Source organism: Mercenaria mercenaria, chromosome 10, assembly GCF_021730395.1.
Source record: "Mercenaria mercenaria strain notata chromosome 10, MADL_Memer_1, whole genome shotgun sequence".
Taxonomy (NCBI): Eukaryota; Metazoa; Mollusca; class Bivalvia; order Venerida; family Veneridae; genus Mercenaria; species Mercenaria mercenaria.
Window position 1 is genome coordinate 44,388,158 of NC_069370.1, and position 23,106 is coordinate 44,411,263.

The following is a 23,106-nucleotide window of genomic DNA, read 5'->3' on the forward strand; positions in this document are numbered from 1 at the left end:
TGTCATCCATTAAATGCTAATTCGTAGATGTTCAAGCATTTTTTTAGCTTGTTAATTATCATATCAGAAATATTACAGCAAAATTGATCAATACTTAAAATATTTTAGCAAAAGAAAATAATCATTGGTACCTGTTCCAAGCAGCTTTTCAATATTTTTTGTTTTAGAATTTTGTATGAAATACCAGCCTGTTTTTCCCTCCCGAAAAATTATGCGTCAAGACAGATAGTATTTCATGCCAAAACATTCATTTGAACATGATGTGTACTTGTTACACCTAACATGTTTGCGTTAGGTTGTTCAGGTATGACTACATTTTCGTCATTCCGAAGTGTACAATGATACCTGGCAAAATGTTCAAACTTAGTAATAGGTTTAATGATCTTCACTCCTTAAACTGGATTTATTGTGGTTTATTTGTTTGTATATTTTTTTGATACTTTTAAACCAACTTTCAGTTGTGTAACAACTGTCAATGGATTGTTGGTTTTCAGCTTATTAGAAAAACAAAAAAACTCTTCGCTGAGCTTTCGACATAATTGTTGTCTTCAGAAATACTAGTAACATTTATTTTGGTTATTTGTTACGAATACCTACGTGCTGTCTGCATGTAAACAACTTATTCACCTTCTGAACCAGATGAAGAACAGATTGTGGTCTATCAAGTCCTCATAGAAAAGGGCTCTCCAGCATCTTAATTTGCAAACTTGTGCTCTTGTCTGCTTAAGTGGTCAGGCGGTAAGAACACATGATGAGGTACTATGAATGATAAATACATAATTGAGCCATGCCATGAGAAAACCAACATAGTGGATTTGCGACCAGCATGGATCCAGACCAGCCTGACCTGACTGCGCAGGTTGATCTGGATCCATGCTGGTAGCAAAGCCACTATGTTGGTTTTCTCATGGCGCGGCTCAATTAGTACTCGGCTTCATCATTTCAGTAAACATTTTAATTGTTTTGCAAGCTTTGTGATTAGATTATTATTTTTGTCAACATGTCATACTTGAAGGAGCTGAATGTTGGAATTAAGCAACTTTTTAAAAAAAAATTATATAGCAGAAATAAATACCTTAGGGGTTAAAGTTGATCAAAGATCTTTGTGCTGCAACTATGACTTGTACCGAGCTTTCATTTTTAAATTGGCTGAATTTTAGAGTCCTTGTTGCAGTGTCTCCATAAATAATGGACTCTATATTGTTGCCATTTGGGCATTGAAACTCTTACAGTTATGTGAAAAAATTCTCTTGGATATTTTTTCGTATCTGAGTTAGTACAATAGCTTTAGTTGTGTTTATTTGCATCGCAATTACTCTGTGGATGTTTTCAACAAATAGTTGATAGGAGTGGGAAATTAACTTGATTTGCCAGGCTTTCTATTTTGTCTTAGATATGGTGGAAAACTTGCCAGAATAATGAGTAGTCAGACAAGTCTTGAAGGACCTCACACTAAAGAGAAGTCCTGCTAAATGGACATAACAAATATTGATTGACCTGGTTGTCTAGGCGTTTTGGCGGCCTAGTGAAATGATTGGCTACTTTGTAACTATAAATAATCTTGCTGAATGGTATATTTTCCCTCCTAGAAATAGGTTTTTTGTGCTGTTTCTAATTTTAAGAACTTTGTAAGAGAAAAAGAAAAATTTTGTATCTTGGATTTTTGTGGTCATATTTTATTAAAACGAATGCATCTTTCTAGCACTTGTGTGTTTCCAAATTACGGCTACAAAAGGAGACATAATGATATATTATGTATAACATCTAGGTGCCATTGAAAGTTTGTCAATAGATTTTGGGAAGACAATAATTTTATTGAAAAAATTTTGGCGAGACTCCATTATTTCTTGCCTAGAAATTTTCATCATGAATATTCATGTCTCTTGGTAGAATACTCTGAGGAAAATGCTGATTCAGCAGTTTTTTGAAACAGAATGTAATCGTGTGGCGTAAGAATTTTTTAACAGTCAGGAAGTTTTGTTATACTGAGATATAAGAACTGATGATCTGTTGAGGAATAGTTGGCATTTTAATATCAGTATCGATATTGTAAGGTGTTGGAGGTTTAATAAATAAAAAGAATTTGTTGCAGAAGAGCGTTATAGATTGCGGTTGTCTCGGCATGTTTGGAATTATTCGTTTACTATCTTCTGACTGAAGTTTTGGGCACTAACTCGGAAGTGTTAATGGTAAACAACAGTTAAGTTGAATGTGTATGAGGACATGATATTGCTACTTGAATGTTCTTTGGAATTTATAAGAGAACTGTCCTCGCATACATAGCGTTGATAAATTTTTGTTTTGTTTTGTTATAATTGTTGTGGTTTTTCAGAGCTTCCATAGTATTGTGATGGAACCGTGATAATACCTGCAGAGCAATGGAAATGCTGCTGTAGATTATGGAAATGTTACTTTATAATCTTTTGTCCCGCTGGAGACTATTCTATTTTCTTAAACAACAGCAACAGTATTCATTTTATCACATACCTCGAAGTAATTATGTACAGACATAAGAATATTGCCAGAAATTGGCAAAATATCGGAATTTCTAGAATAGTTTTCACCTCTGTAATATTTTGTGAGAATACCAGTCGTGTCTAGACGAAATCAATTCCGCGTCAGGAATATTTTATCACAAAGCATGGGGATGATGTGGATTCTTGGATAGAACAAGCATCAAGTTGAATCGGATTGTGTCGCTAAAGAAATTCACGAAATATAGAAATAATAATTTTGAAATAGAAATACCTTCAGTCAGTCTCATGATTGAAAATATATCTTCTTTATCGGTTACGTTTTTCTATAAGCAGCAGTGAATGCGACAGATGTTAGCATTGTAGAAAATATTGAACGAAACTCGTACTTTATGTAAATGGATGTATAATATTGATACATTCGGATTAAGTCTTTAAAAATAAAAGGAATTTCCTTTATGGGCTTGAGGATGAAATTAATGAGATATTTCTAAACTGTGCATCAACAGGTAAGTAAAACTTTCTTATGCAGATTTTGGACTGAGCAGCAATTCATAACCAATACCTTTTAAGAAGAAATATTGTGAATAATTTTACTTCTATTTTGTTTCATGATATTAAAAAGGAATTTGTTCTGTACATTGATGGAACTCTAGAGAAACGGCATTCAGTTTCATTCTGGTCGTCAACTTTTATATATTGTGGACTATATTTTTACCATTTAAGGGTAAATATATATTTTTAGGGAGGAAATTTTAATTTTCACTGTCTTTGTCACTTTTCTTTTGTTATTTGAATGTTGGCAGCATCCAAGAGTTTAAACATTATGTAATATTAGGAAATCACGTTCTTGGAGTTAAGTATTGGCAACAAGAAACTGTGCATGATTTTACATACTTACAGATACCAAAATATCAGAACTTAAGATAGTCTTCTGTAGCCACCAGAAGTCACAATTCATGAGAAGTCTGTTTAAAATCAAAGCAGTACTTAATGCTTCCAAAATCATGTGTGCAGTAACTGGTTCACTGTATGTCTAGCTTGTTCGGACAGTACAGGACTAAGACACTGGATGAGACTGATGTTCTCGGTGACCATAAATTTTGATAAAGACTATAACATGTGCTGTCATTTCTCCTCTGTACTTGATTCTTGTGTGGAAGTTGCTATTTACTTGAAGAGAAGATGTTAATATGGGTAGACAATTCTCTGTCAGCTAACTGCTATTGTTTATGAAAAACAGCATGAAACCAGTTTTGATATAACTACAGTGAAATTCTTCTAAACTGGAACCCCTGAATACCTGAAACCCCGCAAAACTGAACAAATTCTGTGGGCCTGAAGCCTTGTAAACTGGAACCCCGCATTTTGGGGAATCAGACCAAACCTCCATTAATCAACACAAAATTACCAGAAAACTGAACAGGTCTAATGCCAGAAAGGTCTTTTGGTTTAGAGGGATTTTCTCTCCCACTAAAGTTAATGCTAGATGGCATGTTAAATTAATCGCACAGATATTGTTTCATATAGGAAAATGGTAAATAGATGGTAATATATTACTGTTCAGTGGGAAAATAGAATGGAGTAAAAAATATAAAGTTATTTCCAGGGAACTAATTATAGATTTAAAAAATGAAATGATTGTATTAAAATGAAACCTGCAATAATCTTGAGGCACCTTTCATGTTGTATTATCAAGAAATAGCATTTACGTGTATGATCTTGGTGGATTGCATTTTCAGAGAGTTTATGGGTTCTTTTCTTCATAGTAGGAAACAGCATAAACTCAGTTTGAATTATGAACTCCAGGAAATTTTACTACTGGAACACCTTAATAGTGAACGCAATGAAATTCTGTGGGCTGAAGCTGTTGAAATTTTTCCAGCAAATCATTTCACAAATTTACAGAAATGACAATCATCAGAAGAAAATAAAGAAAATGCAGTAAAATAATAGGTCTAACCGGAGTTTTTGGTAAGAGGTTTTCTGCCCCTAAAACTGATATGTTTTATGCGGTTTTGGGGCTGGGGGGGAGTTGTGGGTTATTTGCTGACGAACAAGCTGAAAGCTGATTAAAAAAAGGAATATTGGTTAGTCTAATTGACGGCCTTATATAACTGAAATACTGCTTGAAAAGGGGGTTGAACCCACCAAAACTGGCGTCAAACTAATCTTCCATGTACAACATGAAGGTTATTTCTCAAGACAATTTTATAAAGATCCTGTGAATGTGAATATTTTGTATATGTCTGTTTTCTTTACACCAATTAATAGCTACTTTATTGTGTCTTAGGAGATTGAATGGTCTCGAAAAAAAAAAAAATGCATTAAAATCTTGAATTATCTCCAACTTGCAAACACTTCAACGATTTGTTAATGGTGATTCACAGTAGCATTATTGTTTTATGCAAAAAGCTTCTGTCTGGTATGTTTCCCTATGGTGAACTTGATTGTGAAGCACACTTTTGTTATCTGATGATAATGCTACAATTTGAAATACCATCAAAATGTAACAGTCGGTCTGTTTTTGTGGGTTTTTTTATGAGATTTTCGCTTTTTGCTTTAATCAAAGTTCAGTCTAGAGATTGACACTTCCACCTCTGATTCATGTGGAGAAGTTGGCAGTTACTTGTGGAGAACGGGTTTGTACTGGCACAGAATCCAGGAACACTGGTTAGGTTAACTGTCTGTCATTACATTTAAATACTGTCTAAAAACAGCACTAAACCCAAAACAAACCAGAGACTGAAATATTTAGCAGCATTGGTCAGCTTATAATTATTCAGTAGCAAATGACAAAAAGGTTGTAAAATTAGAAGTCCAAATTTGAAACATCAGACTTCAGAACTGGGAACTTTGTAAAATTTGAGTATAAGTGGCCATTAGCCAGATAAATGGAGTTTGAAATCTTCCAAGTTTTGAAAGCCTGAATATTTATCAAATTGCCATTGGTCAATGACTACAGCATTGAATATGAATCTATGAAGGGCCAAGTTCCTTATATGTTTTGAGTCTGAAGTTTAAAGTCTTATTTATTAAGTGCCCAATATGCTAGCATATGAAGTCTGAATCTATGAAGGGCCAGTGTAGGACAAGATTTGATGCTGTCTAGAGGGGTCCTTCACACTGTTGAAAAGGTACTGGAAAATGACAAAATAGATTTGAGTATTTACCAGGCATTATCAATATATTGTATATGATGTCATAATAGTACTGATGATGTCACTAACAAACATGCTATTTTAGAAAAGGATTTTTTCCTTTGGAAGGATAATATTTATCCCTGTCGCATGATCAGACAATTGCATAATTTCCCTGGCTTGGTACACTAAACAAGCCTACTGTTGGCACATTTTGGTTCTAAAGGGTGCGTGTTTCTGCCAAATTACATTACAGTGCTGCTAAAAGCCACTACATTTTATGTTTATATTCTTGACATAAACTATGTTTATTATACCCAACAGAAAAATGTGCTGAGTCAGCAGTTTATTCTTCATTGTCGTTTTTATAGTTTTTCATGTTTTATCGGCATTTTTATGACATCAGATGTTGGAATTTACTGTTTTTCAAAATGTCAGTTGATTATTGTATAAACCAGTTGTTAGCTTTTATGTGTGGTTCCTGCAATACTTGGCTTCGCTAAGAAACTAAGTTAATTTACATTTAAAGGATGTTATTTCTCTAATATTAGAGAGGTTGTGCTTTAATTGCTTGTACAATATCTCTTAAAAATCTCACAAATGTAGGTGCCTTGACAATGACCTACGGTACAAACTTATTAATAATAGGTTAACAATATAAAATCGGTACAAACTTATTAATAATAGGTTAACAATATAAAATAGGATCAGAAAGAACAGAATTTTATTACAGGCTTGTACATGGTACATCATCGTACATAATAAACAACATATGATAATAATAATAATAATACGAATAATAATAATAATATCACATGAACATAGATATTAAACAAAATTAAATAGGATTACTTTATTGTTTTTAAGATGTATAAAGGCATACCTGTGAAAATTAGCACTTGAATTGGGTGGTTTGAAAAATTGTAACGGTACATATGATTTGGAAAAAAAGTGTGATAGTGTCAGTTTAAATCTAGATAAGACGATTGAAACAGAAGCTCATTTGGACTTTTTTTTACTGTAATGAAGGGCGTTATTCGGCTACTTCACAATTAAAACCGGCCACTTCACAAATCAGCCATTTTCGTAAAGATTCCTCCTACGGGATTCTGGATGACATCCTCTATGTATTATTATGCGCTATACCAAAATGGCGGCTAAAGCTGACACTGGTAAAACTCTAGATAAAAAAAGGCATACTTCCAGATAAAAAAAGGCATACTTCCTACAGAAAAACGATTTATTTATTCTTTAAATCTGACTTCTTTAATGTCTTACTAAATGTAACAGCGAGATTATCTGCTAATTACGATGTTTTGCATTCACTAAATGAATCAGGGGATCATTAGTGAAAAATCTTTGTTTAGAAACAATGAAAAATACTCTTCACCATTCAAGATTGGCTTCAAAATATAAAAGCTGCACCTTACCATAATTATTATGTATAAGGTCCAAAACCTTTAAAAAGATTAGTATGTTAGTTTTAAGGTTGAGACGAAGACATTGCCACATAATGTCTTAAGCCAGGAGAAAATCGAGTCTTTTGATCAAGAATGTTGGTAATCGTTGTCAGACTGACTGTTCCACCCTGACATCTCTGCACCTTGCAGTAAATGATGTACTGGAACATGTGACTTTAAAACAGTTCTTAACTTGTAGGGTATAAGGGGGGAGCTTCCGTGAAGGTTGTTGATTTCAGATCACTTGTCTCTTATTGCTGTGGGTTTGAAACCTTTCAGAATTCTTTCATTTGCAGAAGATATCCAACTAGCTGGTTCAACCCAGGTGTCTGCCTGTACCTTAAATAATGTTGTTGGGGGTGTTCCTAAAATCACCTTCAAAAACTGGAAAGCTGCCATATGACCTATAATTGTGAAGGTTTACAAAAACAAAAAAAAAACACCATCATCTTAGAAATAACCTTAAAATGCAACTTGACACTACCAGGCTGACACATTATATTTTGCAATATTATCCTTCCCATAGACTTCAGGTAATTGCCTTCATTCCATATAGAGATGTGACAAAAACCATGTGGGTAGGAAAGAATATATTGAACTGGGTTTATATAATAATATTGAAATAAAGTATCAATGGTGGTCTCTCCTCTTTCTTTTGCCAATAATGGAAGTCTTTATAAGTATTTAAAGACCTACCACATTCTACTTTTTCCACCCACATTCTGGTATAATTCAGCAGTAATACAAGATGACAGGACTGGTGGACAGTTAAAGCCCTTCCTGAATTGATATGTCTGCAAAATTACCTCGTCAATCTTTTTGCAGTGTGATTTTAAAAACGTAGATACACAGCATAGAAGAAACAAAGTATGATGTAAATTAAATCTGTAAGTACTATGCATACTGCTATATTAATTCAATAAAATATTAAGACATTAAACATATAGTCTTAGCCATGTCACACACTAGTTTGTAACTTGTTCCTTGTATTTCTCAGTTTTGGATGCAACTCATGCATAATTACTACCGTGGAAACACAATTTAATACAGATATTCTGTGGTGCCGGTCTTTAATAATTTACTTTCCAAATCACGTGCTATGTCATGATTGCTAGAAGTAATAAGTTTTTTGTTTTGAGTATGATCAAAGTAAGTTTTTGAACCTTCATTTCAAACTAAGTATCTTGTGTATAACAAAACAATGTATCAAAATACATATTTAAGGAAACCATGGCTCTGAATTTTGAAACAGCTATTCAACTTCAAAATTTCATGCAACAGATCTGTGACTGTAAAATCCCCATTGTAAATAGTGTTGACCTGATCACCTGCCGAAACAACAGAACTTGTGCCGATTTGAGGAATGTATACATATGCTTTAGTTGTGGACATGTCTTATCAAACTTAGTAGGCCACCTTAAACAGGCTTACCTTGCTTCTCAACTTCTCAAGTACTTTTTTTTATAATTTTTGACAAAAAAATTGCAATATATAAAAATCCAAAAAATAATCTGAGATTTAAACATATTTTTATCATCTGTAGGTATGTAGACTTGCTGAGTTATTTTGCTTGATTGTTTTTTCTGTTGCTGATGGAATATAAACTTGGACATGTGCTTGGCTTGACATCAGGGGTGCCAGCCAACTGTACAAAATTTCATGAAGATGTTGAGATGGATCTTGGGCAATGGTTCGACTTGCAACGGCCAAAATATTCTCTTTTGACAGCTAGTACAGCACCAGAACCCAATTACTGAGGACGAGGAAAATAACGTACTTTACAGAAAATCTTTGCCAGACACATTAGAAGCAGTGAAGCTGTTTAAAGTCCTGGTGTGTTTATTTTGTCAGATTAAACCAGCTGTCTAGACATAAGGTGAAAAATGGCATATTTGATTGATCCTTGTACAGGATTATGCATTGAAAAAACTAGACAAAATTGCAATGGAATTTGATATAGGGATCTAAACAAACCTAGAAGATTTGTCTGGTGGTATATATTTAGGAAAAGAGGATTGCATGATTGATGAACTTGCTTCTGGTGTCAAGTTTTCAAACATCTGGTATGTAAGTCATAATAGGAAAGAAAAAATGCAAATGTTTTCTGCCAAAAGAAGGTTATTTGTACAGTTTGAAATTGGGACAAGCACTTGGGTAACATTTTGTAGCCACCAAGGCAGTAAAATAGTGAAATAACTTCATGTTACAGCAGGCAATATTATAAAGTTACCATGTACTTTATGATTTATTATTTTTATGCTCACAGTTACTTTTATATTCTGTGGTGTATAGCCTATATGTATTCCCTTTCCCCATTGTTTAATATTCTGTGATTTGGGGGTTGGGGGATAATTCGATATTTGGACAGAATGAAATACGAAATCATGAAGTTAAGTCAGTGTTGGGAGGGAAACTGCACTATTTGAAAGATTTTTTTAGAAAGGAAAATGAGTATAAAGTTGCGTGTTATAGAAGAAGAAAAAAAAGCGCTGAATAAACAAAACACACTTTCTCAAAACCAACAAAAAAAGCCAGCTAACATTTCTGCTTTTTATGTTTTCTTCGCTTACATATTAAACCTCTTTGTATGTTCAGTCAGATAGATAGATCAGTATGTATAAACTGTTGGCACGCAATGTAGGTCAGGTTAGTCTGTCTGTGTATTTTTACCTCGTCTGACCTCGCATATATATAAATACCTGAGAGTATATGAAAACATGTAAATGGCTGTAGGCTATAAATAACCCACCAAAAGACTTGATAAAATCGTATGTTTTTTTTTTGTACATTGTTACAGCATTTTGACATAAATAATGATCCTTGGATAAATTTTGGTGGCAGATATTTCTTCAGGTAGAATAAGGTAGCTAGAATTAGTATTTTGCCCATGCATATTGTATTTAATGTTACACATAAACCAGACTATGAAGGAGTTAATGCTAAAACATGAACCAGATGTTACTGAATGAAAATAGGTGAGGTTTGGAGACTTAATTATCGACTAGAAATCACTATATGAGACCATGTTTGTATTCTTGTGGGAAAAATTAGGAGAAAAGTATTGTAACATAGGAAATTTTCAAATCAAATAAACTTAGTTTGATACTATAAGGGGCCTGAGACTGTGGCTGAGCGGTTAATATCGCTGAATTTGAATCTCTTGCCCTTCACTGATGTTTGTTCAAATGCTCGCTTGGTTATATGAGCCGCGTCATGAGAAAACCAACATAGTGGTTGCGACAGCATGGATCCAGACAGCTGCGTATCCGCGCAGTCGTTCAGGCCATGCTGTCGCTTTAAGCTATTGAATGGAGCACTGTTAGCGACGCAGGATCCTGCCCAACTGCGCGATGCGCAGGCTGGTCTGGATCCATGCTGGTCGCAAAGCCACTATGTTGGTTTTCCCATGGCACGGCTCAATTATAGAATTCCTCATATGAATAAGACATCCATGGGGCTTGCAGAAAGTCTCTGGTTCTATACCAAGGTGCCTGCCTGTGGCTGAATTTATGCATGAATGGATTACAGACTGAAAGTTAAGTTGCCATGTGACCTTAAATGTATTAGTGTGACCTTTTACCCAAATATAAAATTATATGATAATTAATTTTGACCCTGGTAGAAATTTTAAGAATTTCAGCTCCAGTTTGTGAGTTGAAAATGTTTTTTATGCAAGTAAAAAAAAAAATCCCATGATTATGAGAAATAATGACCTGATGTTTGACTTATTTTTAACAAAATGTTAATTTTAAATTTGACAGCAAACAGTCAAACCACCAGGATTTATATAGACAGGTTTTGAAACCAGTCTCAGAATCAAGTGTTGCCATGGGTCACTTTCAGATTTGAGCTCACAAGCAGCCAATCAGATGTTTGAATTATGAGACTTTTTTCGAAATTATGAATACTAAAACTTTATAACCAGCTTGATTTGTCACCATTTTCTTTTAACATTTACAAACTGTTGTGAGAGAGCTGTTGTTGACCAAGATCACTTTTTTCATTCCCTTTACACAAGACTTAGTGTGACTATAATCTGAAAAAAAGTATGAAAGATTACAAACCATACCTAAAAATTTATGCAGATTTATTTTTCTATTTTTAGGATGTGTAGATAGATGTGTTAGCAGAGCAAAGAATACATCAGTGGAGATCTATATTCAAGACTTAATATACTGTCAACATGTTGTTTAGCACTTCTAATAGAAGGATTTATGCAGAAAGAGGGACTTGTATATATACGGAATTAAATAAGGTAAGATAAAACTTGAAATATCTAAATTATTAGTTGTGGGCTTTCCATCCTTAAGGTCAGCAATAATATATTATGAGACTCTAGTACCATTCAAATGCTCTACAAAAGATTTCAAACATTACTGCTTACCTAGTAGGACTGCAAATCTAGGTCACTGTTCATAGAATACTCTTAAGAGAACAAGTGGTCACTAACACTTCTGTTACTGAACTGGACTGAAATATGGTTGAAAAATGGCTCTAAACCCTAAACAAATCAGATGCTGTGGAAACCTGATTGACATGCTGGGTTAATCACAGAACTTTCACAAATGACCCTTTGGTGAATGTGCTCTGTAAAGATTTGATAGAAGATTGTATGTTTAAAGTCAGTCATACTCGACTTTGATTTATGTGAAGTTGAAAGATACTTGTAGGAAATAAGTTCTGGAAAAACTTCATTGTTACTTTTTGTTGCTAATGTACTTAACAAAGAGGATTTTCCCTAGTTTTTTGTGGGGATGTATATTGTGATCAGATCTACATACCTGTAGCTTCAAACTGTAGCATCCTGATGCTTTTATCCAGACTGTGCTGTAAACTAGTAATATTATGAATTACATATACTTCTTATGCTTATGAGGTCAGCATCATTCTAATGTCTTAGGGCTTTTAGTTTGAAAATAGCCCTTGAAATGTGGTTCTAAAATAGTTCTTGAAAGTTGCTTTAAAAATAGTCCTTGAAAGTTGGTTCGAAAATGGTTTAAAAATTGTCCTTCAGAGTTGGTTTGCAAATATATAGTCCTTCAATGTTGGTTTGAAAGTAGTCTTTCAAATTTGTTTGAAAATAGTCCTTCAGTGTTGGTTTGAGTATAGTCCTTCAATACTGGTCTGAAAATAGTCCTTCAATGTTGGTCTGAAAATAGTCCTTCAATGTTAAGAGTTCTTCAGTGTTGGTTTAGAAATAGTTGAGGGAATGAGTCTGCTTAAGAGCAGTGCCAAACTGGCAACTGTTACTTTTGAATGTTGGACAGTTTATACTATTCCTACTTTTGTCCTCATTTGCACTACTTTAGGCATTATACCCCTATATCTTACTGTAAAAGTAGTAACAATGCTGTAAGAAAGCTGTAACCTATGTCAGTAAATAAAGGCTTGTACAGTAACTTGTGACTGGCATGATGCATGCCATGGCATAGTAACTTGTGACTGGCATGCTGCATGCCATGGCATAATAACTTGTGACTGGCATGTTGCGTATCATGGCACAGTAACTAGTCACTTGCCTGCTGCGTGCCATGGCATAATAACTAGTCACTGGCATGATGTGTGCCATGGCACAGTATCTAGTCAACTGACATGCTGGGTACCATGGCACAGTAACTATAGTCACAGCAATGCTACATGCCATGGCACAGTAACTAGTCACTGGCATGCCTTGTGCAATGGCATAATAACTTTAGTCACTGGCATGTTGCATGCAATGGCACAATAACCAGTTGTTTGCATGCTGGGTGCCATGGCACAATAACTAGTTGCTGCCTATGCCACGTGGCATTGCACAACAACTAGTTATTAGCATGCCACAAAAACTAGAGTTACTTCTTGGTATATAATTAACAACCTGTTCAGTGACATACCTTGTGGCAACTGGCACACCTAAACCTACATTAGGCGCTAATAGCGCTATGCCCTCCTGCCAATATAGTTTTAAGATGTGCTAATAACCACATAATTTATTAAGTGTATAGTACTGGATACAATTTATTCCATACTGGTGCAACAACTTCTGTACACATTTTACTAGTTAACTGTACAATGAAAGATGTTAAGTAAAATTCAATCCTGCTAAGCTAGTAGTACACTGTTCCTGTGTGACACTTGGTACTGTCCTTTTCGGTACTGTCCTTTATACTGGGATAAATAAGCATTATTTAACATTGTCTGGTACAGTAGTGGATATATTTGAACTTGCATGTGTCTTAAAAAAGCTATTGCTTATTGGCTTATCAGATATGATATTTCGAATGGGAGCTTGTCAGAATATACCCTATATTGCACATAAATAACCTTAGGTATGACTTGTTTTTATATTCACTGCAGGATCTGTGTGTATATCTCTACTTTAAATTGTATCTTTTTGTATTGTTGGTTCTTTACTTAGTTTTTTCAACAGTATTCAACAAGGACTTTGATGTCCTTTCAGGAGTAAACATGACTTTTGCTACTGGCCCTTACTAGTATATATGTGTTCTCTACAGATAACAACTCACCAAGAGTTAGAGGTGGACAACAAATATAGTTGTATTGTCTTAAAGGATCCATAAATGACATTCAGTTTCCGTGTGATTATATATAGCAATTATTGCACATTCTCTGGGCATGAATATAGCTCACCATGTACATGACTTGCGTAAAAAACGAAGAATAATGAAATATCATATGAGAAGTACGTAATTTGCAGATTGTCATTACGGGTCGCTACCTTAATCATAAAACTAGCATAAGTTTAGCAAGATGACATGCAGAGTGCACAACCTGGGTCATCAGGACAAAAGTCAAAGTTACTTAAAAAGGTAAAAAATCAAATGGTTCAAATTCATGTTGATTCCCTTTTGAGAAATTTTTTGAAAGTGTTTTTATTAATCTAGCATCAATTGTTTCCCATGTCAGATCGACATGCTGAGCACATGACCTAGGTCATGAAGTCCAAGGTCAAGGTTACACTAAATGGTCAAAGATAAAATAGGTTAAATAGTCAGTAAATTTTCAGTGAACACCCCTTTGATTATAAGTGTCTCCCAAAATCAAATGATAGACCGTCTTTAGAAATTTAGCAAGCTAAAGGTTAAGGACATGTATTGTCATAGTTATCATGTAGAATCTGAATTGTATACGTTGTTGCTGAGAATTGTGTGTGTTCTTGCCATTTCTGAAATTTGCTGGTTTTGAAATTGTGGTTGTTTGCTGGCAATAAATTTGTCATTAAGCCAGATCTTAAAAAAAAGAACAGTTACTTAAAAAATGTAAATTAATTCATGTTTTAAAACCACAAAACATATCGCATGCTCAGGTTAAAAATAAGTTGGATAGCTCATTGTCGTATCATGTTTCAAGAACTGTACTACTTAGCAGCATTCCCAACAAGTTGGGGGATAGTCATTTGATGAAACCTAAAAATATCTACAATAATTATAACTTGTAATTTGATGATTATCCCACACCACATGGCAGCTATATGATGAACTTATGATTCTTATATAAGAAAATACTGTTCTGCAATGACAAGTTTTTGTTATGGTATGTAATGCATTTTTGACAGTATTATGAGACGAACATTGATTATTACTGTTTCCTTGAATTTTGTTGTAATAAAGGAGAGTTCTTTCTTTTCTGAATTTTTGCCAAACAAGCCGCTTTCCCTTGGACAGAATTAATTTCTTTAGATGGCATTGTTTGTTTGATAAGTACCGTATTTCCCGAATTAAGGCCCCCTTAATTAACGCCCCACCCATTTGGAGTGGAAAAAAAAGTCAACTAGAACGGGAAAACAAAACCTACCTCATTTATTATAAGTCCACATAATAGTTATTTACAGTACTAAAGTCCCAATGTATTAAAAATTAACCACTGTTTAAACAGTCATGTACCGTAAAGCCAAACTTTGTATAAGTACGGTACTTACAGAAATTAACGTAAATACATGTATTTGTTGATTGTTTTTACACACTCGCGCACAACGCTCTAAAAACTTGCAGCAATGTGTGTTACGATATCCTTTTCTTCGGCAGTTGTTTTGAAAACTTTTATTTAAAAGCAGGCAAAAGCAGTGTCAAAACATGACATTGTGTATTGCGTATTAGTACCCGCATGTACTAAGGAAAAATTATCGGATACCAGCTGTTTGGGTCAGACGTAATGTGTTGTCCGAGCGGTCAATAGCCAACAATGGAATAACGGGTAGTATTTAAATGATAAAACCAACTCATTAATAGATGCCAAATAATTACGTTTTAGGGATTTAAACACACACAAGAAACACTTTGATTCTTTTGAACGATGTTTCATAGTTGTAAAAATTTTTTTTTTACCTCAAATAACGCCCTCTTTGGAAAATGTAAGCCGGGGCGTTAATTTGGGAAATACGGTAATTGTTTTGTCCAAAACATGAGTCACTGATATAAGAAAAAAAGTTTCGTTGATAGATATTCTTGATCGGCATTTTTCAGACATAATTTTATGCCAACTCCATAAGAACGTTTAATCAGAAAATACTAAAATCGCATACAAAGAATTAGTAATATGTCGGTTGTTTTCAGCGAGTCCATGCTTTAAAGACGGCAAAGTGCCATAAAATGCAGAGTGTGTCTTATTGAAGGTGTATTTGATACAGAATTATTCACAGTTGTCATTGTTCATTAAGGCTTTGAGTTCTGTTTAAAACGGCTTAAGGCAACTATGTCAAAAGAGAAAATGGTGACCCCCTGCATTTTTTTTTCAAACATGGGTAATATGGAACCAGCAACATCCAAAAAGCCAGTGGGATGTATTCCTTACAGGACAACACTAGCAGTGTTGGACCTCAGATGGGTTTTTTTCACAGGTAATAGACCACTCAAAGCAGGATGTATTAGGACAATAGGTGTTTTTGAGTGGCAGTTGATGAAATGTCAGTGACCTTGACCACTGGATCAAGGAGGCCCTATTAGGGAATACCCTCAAACTCCCCACAGTTCTTTTTGATAATGTTACATGTAGCATGATGTATGTGTTAAAGTAGTATTACAGGATAATATGTGTTTTTGTAATTAGTGTATACTTTTTGTATTTGAATGTTATATCCCTCTTTCTAGATAACGTGCACTGGTATAAGGGAAGCAACTCCAGTTATAATAATTGGTGTAGTTCTTAAATTTTACCACTAGTACTTATCCCCCTTTGTTGTAAGCACAGACTTTCTACTGCCAGCAGGAATGTATAGTTAAACCACCTTTTCTGTTCTTTCAGAGAGGATTGAAACTGCGCGAGAACAAAGGGAAAGAAATGAAACATGTTGGCATCAATATTAACACCAAGTTTTAGGTGAGATTTTTTTTATTGCAACCTTCAAACCTGCTGGCAGCAAGTGATTCTGCCTTTGTGACCAGTGCAGGCTGATCATGGTCAGCATTGTTCGCTATTCAGTCAGTAAATTTTCAGTGAACAGACTCTCGAATAATTAATGGTATTGTCTAAGTTAAATGATGGAAATTTAGCAGGCTGAAAGTAAAGCTTATGCTTTTAAATGGCAACAGGTTTAATCTTCTTGTTCTTTTTTTCCTTATCTGATTTTATAGCTGACAGTAGGTAATAATATCATAAACATTTTTGCCCAAGATTTCAGACAAATTCAGTAAAGATTTTCATGCTTATTTGTAAAATATAAATATATTTCAGGAAAGGAATATCAGTTGTCTTCAACTGAGAGTGAAAATATAGATTGTGTATTAAAAAACTAATTCATTTCTAAATACCAATTTATATCTTGTCTTTTCACTATTTTTTGATATTTTACTGTTTTGAGAAAACAATACATGCCACTGTTTCAGGAAACATGACAATTTATAATTGTGCAAAATGAGAAGTTTCGTGTAAAACATAATTCTACTTTTAATAACGTCCATAAATCAGTACATGTACTATTTTTGACTTTCAAGTAAATAGTGAACTTGAGTCTTATAGAAGTGGAATTTTTGCCTTTCCTAGTTCTGTTTCTGCTTTTAGTGTTGAGCAATAAAGAGGACAAAGTAACCTGCACATATTTCATTCACATCTTCCAATGAAATTCGATTGTTTTCTGGTTATTTTTGCCACGATTTCTTAATAAATCACAGGGAGAGAGTTTCTAAATCCTACTCAATCCTCTTTGTTTATATATTTGTAACAATTGCAATTATGACAATAAATACTGTTTAAACCAATAAATCTTAACAATATACTGCTTAAATTCAAGTTATATGGGAACTGTCATTCCCAAAATCTGTTGGGGAGGTAGAAAATTTGGAAAAATAGCTTATAGTAAAAGATGATGAAATAAGACCCAAATTGTCATCAGTGCAGTGTTTACACTAACCCATTGACCTATTGTCTAGGTATTTTTAAATTTTGATATAAAGCCAAGTATGTCACCTTATCTGAGGTTATTAAGGCTAGTAGATAAATCATTCTGCATATGTCAGCATATTGTCTATTTAAGGTCATAACTATTTTAAAAAGCATTCAAATTGAATAGTCTCTTTTCCCTCCAAGTTGATTTCTGGTTTTACTTACTAGTGATTTAAAAGCAGGTCTAGATCAACTTAAGGGCAAAAAAAAACCCCCCGCAAATATTTAAAAAAGAATTCATAACAGCCAGATTTTAAATGCCATAATCGCAACAAATTGTTACTATATGTCCATAGTGACACAGATACATGTATCATCTACTGGGATGATATTGGTGCCAGATTTCCATGATCTTGCTAAACCTGACACTTTTGGATATAACCTTTCACTTGCAAGAAAACAAGATCTGCCTGGTTTGTACTGTTTTTCTTTCTACTGAAGTAAAAATATGGTAATTTGATTGCTGGTCAGAGTAAAAAAAAAAAAAATTGGTAGAATTTGGCAGAAAATTACACAAACCATTTAATTTTCTTATTGGTTATCACACTTGCAGAGTGGTAATGAATGCATATCATTTGAAATATATAAAATTTGACCGTGTATAAAAGGATACATCGTGTTGTAATTCATTAGTTTGTATACAGGGCTCCAGGGTTTGTGCAGACCTCAAAACATCTTTGAATTTTATGCTAGTCTGCGAAAATTTGTTGAAAATGGTTAAAGCCCTAAAAAAATGGAAACAACACCTAAATAGGTTGGGAAGGGGGAGAAGGTGAAGGAGGGCAACTTGCTTGATTTTTTTTGGGGGGGGGGGGGGGGGGGTAAATAGATTTTTTAGCCAAAAAAAATATATTACAGATAAAAATGAAGATCATTTGAAAGGAAATGATAAGACTTCGTCACTATGCATCAGTAGTGGACAAAAATAGACAGCATTTTATCATGAATAGCTTACAAAGAGTAAAATTTCTGATCTAGATATAAGCTACAGTGTTGTGGAAATACTTGAATAATGTTATTAGGACTAAGATTTCAAGATGTAGTTTCTAGAAAAATAGGCATTGAAAATGTGGAGGCTGAAGACCTTGAAATGTTTGACATTTGAAAATAGTGGAAACAACCTCTTTAATTTAGAAATTTCCATTTCAGATTTCAGTATTTCTATACACATAGGGTCTGGGTAACTTAATTTTCATGTTTTTATTGAATTTTGATTCTGGTATTTTTACTTAAGATCGAATCCCTCTAGATATCATTGTGTAAATTTAATAGAAACGTCTTCAGTTTCCTCATAAAGAACATAATTTAGACATAAATTACACCATTTGATTTATACATAAAGCAAAATTAATGCATCTTATTCAGATATTTAAAGTGTCTGATTTAGGTATATCATATACGGCAACAGATTTTTATGTAAGACGATCTAAATATATATCTGTAAGACTTTTCTCCATATTTGTTCAATGAACTACAAAAAAACAGTGTTTTGTACTCTGATCTTAGTAATTAGATCCTTAGTTTAAAAAAAAAAAAAACATCATTATTTTTGTCTTGATATGTAGCTAAGGAAAGTTCTTATTATTTTCTCAAGAAATAACATGATTTCAGATTTGTTCTGAAAGCAAAGAATAATGTAGAAATAAAAATGAATTAAAATTAATACTGGAAAAAGGTTGCGTCTTTTCAGTGAAAATGTAAAATGAAAAAGGAAAGTGCATTTTAGACAAGGTTGATTGAAAATTGAATTTTGCATTGCATTGCTTTCTTATTCAGACAGGCTTTTGAATTTCCTATGAATTTTCATTCAGAGTTGAAGAAGTTAAAATAGAAAGAGTAAGCAGACAGAAGGATATTTTGTGGATTTAAATTTTGGGACAAAATAGATGCTTTGTTTGTATTTTATTTCATGTGTTGATACAACCACAAAATTGCCCATAATGGTTGTTTGTTTTGTTAGTTTTCAAGTGCAACTAACACATTTCAGTTTCCAGTGTTACTTGTAGAGGAAGACCCCAAGTGCCCCTTCAAACAGGTTTTCAGGCGTAGACATTATGTTGGTAGAACCACCAACCGTCTGGATTGCTCCTTCACAAGAAAACCTATGCAAGGTTTAGACTCAACTAGAGTTGAACGAAAAGTAATGTGAAACTGTTCAGTCAGGAGGCACTGCCCCATAAATATAAATGTTTTCTTAATAGATATTTAGAGTTAGGTGTCTGTTATTTTTTTCGTAGATTCCCAAGATGTTAAACGTTTTTCCTGCATCATTTTTAGCTCATCTGATTTTTTGAAAAAAAATGATGAGTTATTGTCATCACTTGAGCGGTTGTCGGCGTCGGCGTCTGCGTCGGCGTTGCCTGGTTAAGTTTTATGTTTAGGTCAGCTTTTCTCCTAAACTATCAAAGCTATTGCTTTGAAACTTGGAATACTTGTTCACCATCATAAGCTGACCCTGTATAGCAAGAAACATAACTCCATCTTGCTTTTTGCAAGATTTATGGCCCCTTTTGTACTTAGAAAATATCAGATTTCTTGGTTAAGTTTTATGTTTAGGTCAATTTTTCTCCTAAACTATCAAAGCTATTGCTTTGAAACTTGGAATACTTGTTCACCATCATAAGCAGACCCTGTACATCAAGAAACATAACTCCATCTTGCTTTTTGCAAGAATTATTGCCCCTTTTGGACTTAGAAAATCAGTTTTCTTGGTTAAGTTTTATGTTTAGGTCAGCTTTAATCCTAAACTATCAAAGCTATTGCTTTAAAACTTGCAACACTTGGTCACCATCATAGGCTGACCCTGTACAGCAAGAAACATAACTCCATCCTGCTTTTTGCAAGATTTATGGCCCCTTTTGGACTTAGAAAATATCAGATTTCTTGGTTAAGTTTTATGTTTAGGTAAACTTTTTCTCTTAAACTATCAAAGCTATTGCTTTGAAACTTGTAACACTTGTTCACCATCATAAGCTGACCCTGTACAGCAAGCAACATAACTCCATCCTGCTTTTTGCAATAATTATTGCCCCTTTTGGACTTAGAAAAATCATTTTCTTGGTTGAATATTATGTTTAAGTCAACTTTTCTCATAAACTATCAAAGCTATTGCTTTAAAACTTGCAACAGTTTTTCACCATCATAAGTGGACACTGTACATCAAGAAACATAACTCTATCCTGCTTTTTGCAAGAATGATGGCCCTTTTTAGACTTAGAAAATCATGGGTAGGACAATATTTCTATTATACAAAAAAAATCAGATGAGCGTCAGCACCCGCAAGGCGGTGCTCTTGTTTTCTTTTGAATTATTTTCCTCCGGGGATTTTATATTCTTTATTCTCTTTTCTCTAAATAATTACTTATTTTCAAAACGGGTAATACAACAGAATTGGCTAAATAAGAATGAGAAATAAATGTGCTAGATCTTACTTGCTTAATACTCTGCCAGGAATCTGGTAAATTGGAAAGTTTCTGTCCTTCATGTAGAGGAAATATAATTAAAGGTCACAAACTGATTTGTAATGATTTTTAGGAGTAAATTACCTTTGGGCCGCTGTCAAAGAAAGTTGCTGTGTCAATAACACAAAACCTTTGGTGAAAGTTTGTCATAGTAAAAACTGGATATAAGACTAGCAAAATATCTTTCGATGTATTTTCTGAACATGAAATTTAGTTTTCATCCATATGTACTTTTCTTTTTTATAGCTTAAATAACAGTATTGTAAAAAAAAGATCATGCAGAAATAAAATCCACCTGCTAATTGTCACTGTGCTACTTAATTTTTATCCTGAATATCCTGAATGGTACTTTGGTTTCTAATAATTTTTTTTTGTGAAGGCAATAAATTAATAGCCATTCAGTTTATTTTCTTCAGACTTGGCATATAGGTAGGTGGCAAAACGATGAAGTGGACAGCCCATGAACTGGATTGTTGGGTCCAAGGTTAAAGACACATAACGAAAATATTCATATTTCTTTTTTGGGGGAGGCCAATGTAAAGAACTTTTCATCCTGTCTACCAGCTGTGATGTCTGCACTGGAAAGGGGATCTGAAGCACTGGAGTGAAAACCACTGAAAACTTCATTTAATAGTCTGCAGTGGAAAATGGCTTGAAGGTGAGTACAGGATGGAACACATTTTGACTAAATGGAGTCTGAAGGAGAGCATGTGAAAGGAAACACCCTTTAGTTAATGGGGAACTTTGAGTCTAAAGGGGCACTGGAAGGAAACCCCTACTGTTGTGGAGGACTGTGATGACTAAAACCCTGGTTGTGAAATGAAACTGAAGAGAACTAGTTGCACTGGAATATGGGTCTGAAGGAGGCACTGGAGAGAAATCCTTTCGTTTGTGGAGGACTGTGATGACAAACTCCTACTGTTTGAACTGAACCTGGAAAGGATTTGAGCTTTGAGGAATATGTTGTGGAGGACGTGAAGAAACCCCTACTGTTGTGGAGAATGTGATGCTCTTTGGAATATGGGTTGAAGAGCATTTGGGGGAACTCCTACGTTAGTGAGAAAGACTAAACCCCCTCTGTAAGTGGAGAACTGTGATGACTGCACTGGAATATGGATCTGAAGGAGGCATTGGAGGACAAACTCCCTACTGTTAGTGGAAAACTGTGATGACTAAACCCTCTACTGTTAGTGGAGAACTGTGATGACTGCTTTGGAATATGGGTGAAGGAGGCATTGGAGGGCAAACTCCCTACTGTTAGTGGAGATGACTAAACCCCCTACTGTTAGTGGAGAACTGTGATGACTGCACTGGAATATGGGTCTGAAGGAGGCATTGGAGGACAAACTCCAATGTTTATGGGAACTGTGATGACTGAAACCCTACTGTTATGGAGAACTGTATGACTGCTTTGGATATGGAGCTGAAGAGGCATTGGAGCCATTCCCACTGAAATGGTAGAACTGTGATGACAACCCCTACTGGTAGTGAGAACTGTGATGACTGCACTGGAATATGGGTCTGAAGGAGGCACCGGAGAAGAAACTCCTTACTGTTGGTGGAGAACTGTGATGCCTTCACTGGAAAATGGGTTAGAACATGAACACTGGAAAGAGAACTTTGATGTTTGCACTGGAATATGGGTCTGAAGGTTGCATAGAGAGGAAACCCACTCCGCTACTGGAGAATCATGATGACTGCATTGGAAAATAGATTTGAATAAAAACACTAGAAAGGATACACTGTAGCTAATTTAGAACCTTAATGTCTTCACTGAAAAATTGAAGGGAACTCCCTACAGTTTCTGGAGAATGAGATGACTGCACTGGAAGATGGGTGTAAACGAGAGCAATGGAAAGGAAGCACACTAAAGAAACTGGAGAACCATAATACCTGCACTGGAGAACAGGTCGTTGGTTGAGCACACAAGAGAAAACCTTTTCATTATCCCTGAGACCATAACTTGAGGACCATAGACTGGTAGTGTGTCCCAAGTTGTAGTTCAGGTGCAAGGTGAAGGTCATATAGCTGCAATGTGTGCTCGACTTAAACACCACAAGGAAATGATTGGAAATAAAGAAAAACTGGCTGGATCTGCTCCGAGATGATTAATGCATTACAGATAAGCAAAGACAAGAGTATGTTTGTAGCAGTACTGGATATATTTTAGTCATGTTCATTCTGGAACACGGCT

General features: G+C 34.6%; 1 long non-coding RNA gene across 1 annotated transcript in view; it reads left to right on the plus strand.

Annotated features, from left to right (window-relative positions):
- Positions 1–17,215, plus strand: part of LOC128559899 (uncharacterized) — a 67,059-nt gene extending 49,844 nt beyond the window's left edge. Inside the window, exons 5-6 of the long non-coding RNA XR_008372747.1 lie at positions 11,180–11,329; positions 16,315–17,215. This is a non-coding gene — a long non-coding RNA (uncharacterized LOC128559899). The remainder of the gene's footprint in view (positions 1–11,179; positions 11,330–16,314) is intronic.
- Positions 17,216–23,106: the final 5,891 nt, after the last annotated feature.